General features: G+C 44.0%; 1 protein-coding gene across 1 annotated transcript in view; it reads right to left on the bottom strand.

The window, feature by feature from the left end:
* LOC121694058 (tumor protein p53-inducible protein 11-like) overlaps window positions 1–1,408 on the bottom strand; it is a gene marked incomplete at its 3' end in the record, with an annotated part of 53,853 nt that extends 52,445 nt beyond the window's left edge. The window contains exon 1 of the mRNA XM_042073984.1: window positions 1,336–1,408. The remainder of the gene's footprint in view (window positions 1–1,335) is intronic.
* Window positions 1,409–5,000: the final 3,592 nt, after the last annotated feature.

Below are 5,000 nucleotides of genomic sequence, written 5' to 3' on the forward strand. Positions count from 1 at the left end.
CTCCCCCCCCCCCTCTCTCTCTCTCAGCTTCACCATGTCATGAGAGAGGCCATAGCAGCCTACAGCCACCTCTGGACCTCACCTGGCCTGATGTGGATGGTGTGTGTGTGTGTGTGCCTACTGTGAACAGGGAGGGGAGTGCAAAGCACAGAAGATGAGATGAGATAAGACCAAGTGAAATTTGAGTAGATGTATGAGTGACAGAGACAGGCAATACCACAAAATGTCACATCTGAGTCACTAAAGGATGTGTGTGTGTGTGTGTATGTGCGTGCAAGTGTGTGTGAATGAAAGAGTGTGAGAGAAATGTCCAATAATAACAGGCTTATTTCTGGCCAGTGTTAAGCCAAACAGTAGGAACCAGTGCTACGTTTTATAGTGATCCAGGGTGTGTGTATGTGTGTGTGTAGCCGCAGACCTCTATCACAACCTCTGATCTGCGCGAGAGAGTCACCACTTTCTGGATGCCGGACAGCACTCACCGCGATCATACCGCGCTCACGGGGCATCTCGACTCCCACTGTCGCCTGAAAGGCTCCAGAGTGTAGCTTCACACGCAGTCGTTCTGCACAAGTCTCATTAATCATGTTTATGAAAGAATTCAACACCACCTACCGAGCTTAGTGGTCACTGTTCACTTATCTGTATGGACCGATTCATTGCTGAAACTAGCCAGGGTGGGTTATTGTCCATCCACATTCATCTCATACTTTTCAGATTTACAGACATGGTCAACAGTAATGTGCGCCGTGGGTAACTAACGGGAAGGATGGAGCTCTGTGCATAACTTCGAAGAATAGCCTACACAAACACATGCTACTTCTGTCAACTTTTTCCGTTTTCCGTGCACATCGGGAAATACCAGCACTGTAGGCGAGACGCTCTCCCGTAAATACAGAAAACAGAACTGAACACAAACAGCGCGCAATGTTTAAATGAAAATTCCCCCCAATTAAAGGAGACGCGACATTGTTACTGTAATGCTACTCTAACAGAGCCAGACGCAGAACTTGAGTCTGCTTAATGCTTATGGTATCGACTTGTGCTACAATGTTCTTTCCAAATTATCACCATCCGAAAAAGTGCAGTTTAGCAAATGTCATTTGATTTGATTATAAGTCCGAACATACTGACAATACGACCACAAACAAAACACTTTCCCGACACTTCAGTTCTCTTGGACACAAAAAGAATCAACCCTGTATGAAATGCACTATATAAATAAATAAATTTGCCTTGCCTTGCCTCTTTATAAACGGTTAAAACATTCGTCCTCCTTTGTTTGAGTTCAAAGACAAATTGAAAGTAATGACTGCTTGATAACATGCTTCTTACCTCAGAGCAGTCCTCTTCACAACAATCCGTGGTTCGCGATAGCACTCTTTCTCATCGCGCTGTAGAGTTTGTCATCAAGAAGCCAACGCGAGCACGCGCGCGCACTCACACACACACACACACACACACACACATTTACCGTAAAAACTCAAGTATCCAAGAATAGCGCAGCAAACGTCATCCAGATGTAAAGTACCCTTTAAAATGGCTCAACTCTTTTCTAGTAACCTTTCAATTAATTATTCATTATATTTAAGACATTATTTACTGAAATTAATTATTTGATTATTAATTAAATTATTTGATTAAAACCATTTTGACACTGTAACGTTGTTTCAATCAAGTGGGCCTATATGTCAATTAAAGTTTAAGAAAAAATCTCACAGCACGGGACCGCACTGCTGCCTCTGTTACTGCTGGATAGTGGACACCTGAGTCAACACACCTATAGAGAAACACAGGTGTGTACAGGGCCTCCACATAGGTCTGAGTCAACACACCTATAGAGGAACACAGGTGTGTACAGGGTCTCTGTTACTGCTGGATAGTGGACACCTGAGTCAACAAACCTATAGAGGAACACAGGTGTGTACAGGGCCTCCACGTAGGTAGGCCTAACACTGCTGCCTCTGTTACTGCTGGATAGTGGACACCTGAGTCAACACACCTATAGAGGAACACAGGTGTGTACAGGGCCTCCGCATAGGTAGGCCTAACACTTGCTGTCAGTGGCAGAGCTAGCTGTCAACCACAGAAGCTTTATGCAAGCTCAGATTTTTGGAGTGGGTGCAATTAGTGTGTTTTATGTAAATGTTATTTTATTATTGTTATTATATTGTTATTCATATTTTCTATATTTTTATTTTCCCTTCCTCCTTTATAATGTTATGTAGGTTATCTTATTATTTGTTTTATTTTGTTTTATTTTCCACAATTATATATACTATATCTTGTTATTCCATTGTTACTGTGTAATCTCGGCTTCACTGAAAATGAGGAATACCCTCAATGAACCGAGAATAAAGGTTGAATGAAAATAAATGAATGTGTGTGTGTGTGTGTGTGTGTGTGTGTGTTAAATGATCAAATCTTAAATTTCATTGTATTCCTACCTAGTCTTAGTTTTAGTGGGCACAACACCATCGTCCCTCACTTGACCGAGGCCCTGGAGCATGTCAGGAGTGGAGTTTTAGGTGTAGATTTCAGAAATTCAGGCTGAAAAATGATGACATCATTACACCCATTTTTAAAAACACCCGGCCACGTGTGGACATATAGCCATAGATTTCTGAAACTGAGGCTGAAAAATGTTTTTATACAGGGACACCCATAACACCAAGCCTCTCTGCCTGCCCTGCAGGGCTCACCGGGGACATGTTTGTAAACACACTCACTCCACCTGTGACTCACAGTCCGGCAGACAGAAATCCGTTAGCCGCTAGCCGCTAGCCACTAGCCTGCTGAGAGCTGACAGACAGCAGACGTTGTTGATTAGTCTTACACCACTGACAGAAGTGCAAGTTGGACAGGACAGGAGTCGAGGACAGCTCTTCAGCACTGGCTGAGGTATTCCTGGAGGAGGACTAGGAAGTGGATAGGGGTGTCAGTCCAGAGTTCCCATGGCGTTAGGAATCTCCAGGGAGACAGAGAGCTGAACAGGGGTATCAGCCCTCTGTTTAAGACCTTAGTAATGATATAAAAATAATCTTTGTAATTTAATAATAAAATCTTTAATAAAGACCTTTGTTGGCCTAATGATGTAATAATAATCTTTAAGTAATAGTAAAATCAGACTGCAGTGATACAGTTTTTGCCTATTGCTTCACACATTTTTGGAAGAATTTGGCTGAAATCAAATATTTAGCAACAAAACAAAAGTAAAAAGAAAAAGATACTGGAGAAATAGCTATTTATTTTTTGTATGTGTGTGTGTGTGTGTGTGTGTGTGTGTGTGTGTGTGTGTGGCAGGGGTGGGGGGAAGGGATTATGGATCCTGCAACCTGTTCAGATCTGGCCACAAGCTCATCTCGCAGGCGATGTCCTCCTGGGCTAAGAAATGATCGTATTGTTTCAGTTATCCAAAAGGCTCGAAGGATGCTCTTTATTATATGGCAATTTTGGAAAAATAACTAATAAAAGTGAGGTGAGGTGCCCCCACCACCCCTAAGCTATAGTTACACAGTGCTTAAGGTATGCTACAAGAAGTTTAAGTATTGAGGCTTTGGTCTAAGCATTATTTTTTAGTGCAAGCAATGGGCAAACACTGTAATATAATAAGAATCCTCATCTATATAGTACTTTTGCAAAGTGCTTACAAAGTGCTTAAGTGAAGTTTCCATGGCACACAAACTTATTTTCCTCAGTGTGCTAGAAGTTTAATCTCTCACAGGCCAAATCAAATTAAATAAACATTTGTGAGAGAGAGAAAAGGAAGAGACCATCCTCCTAGACCCACAGCCATTATGGAGACAGAATAGAGCCAAGGCCCATCCTCCTAGACCCACAGCCATTATGGGGACAGAATAGAGCCAAGGCCCATCCTCCTAGACCCACAGCCATTATGGGGACAGAATAGAGCCAAGGCCCATCCTCCTAGACCCACAGCCATTATGGGGACAGAATAGAGCCAAGGCCCATCCTCCTAGACCCACAGCCATTATGGAGACAGAATAGAGCCAAGGCTACGGCCACCGCACTAAACCGATCTCCGTTTCCGCTTCGCCTCTTTCTCCACTAAAACCGCTTTTTGTTCTCTGATCTTCTGTCTCTCTCCTCCTCAACATGCAAAACCGCTCTCACACAGCCAAGAATAATAATGAATAATTAGGAGATAAAGCACTCAAGATTATACACACACACACAGCGCGAAAGTATAAAAATGAATAATTCAGTGATAAAGCGGTTGAGATTGCGCAGCGAGCAAGGGAAGTAGGAAAACAGGAATAATTAGAAGATAAAGGAGGTGAGATTAGACATGACGTGCGGTGGGCATTTAAAACCCTGCGAATCAAGAGGGGCTATTGCAGGGGCAATGTGGGGACTGATAGAGCTCTAACATGCCTTATTAGGCTTTTGTGAGCTCATTACAGTAATACACCAGCAACACATGGCACACTCAAGACTTTCACCAGCCAGCTGCACCTAAACATCACTACAGGGCAGTATCACCCAACCAGCTGCACCTAAACATCACTACAGGGCAGTATCACCCAACCAGCTGCACCTAAACATCACTACAGGGCAATATCACCCACCCAGCTGCACCTAAACATCACTACAGCCCAATATCACCCACCCAGCTGCACCTAAACATCACTACAGGGCAGTATCACCCAGCCAGCTGCACCTAAACACCACTACAGCCCAATATCACCCACCCAGCTGCACCTAAACACCACTACAGCCCAATATCACCCACCCAGCTGCACCTAAACATCACTACAGGGCAGTATCACCCAGCCAGCTGCACCTAAACACCACTACAGCCCAATATCACCCACCCAGCTGCACCTAAACATCACTACAGGGCAGTATCACCCAGCCAGCTGCACCTAAACACCACTACAGCCCAATATCACCCACCCAGCTGCACCTAAACACCACTACAGCCCAATATCACCCAGCTGCACCTAAACACCACTACAGGGCAGTATCACCCAGCCAGC

Source organism: Alosa sapidissima, chromosome 20 (assembly GCF_018492685.1).
Source record: "Alosa sapidissima isolate fAloSap1 chromosome 20, fAloSap1.pri, whole genome shotgun sequence".
In the NCBI taxonomy this organism is placed as follows: Eukaryota; Metazoa; Chordata; class Actinopteri; order Clupeiformes; family Clupeidae; genus Alosa; species Alosa sapidissima.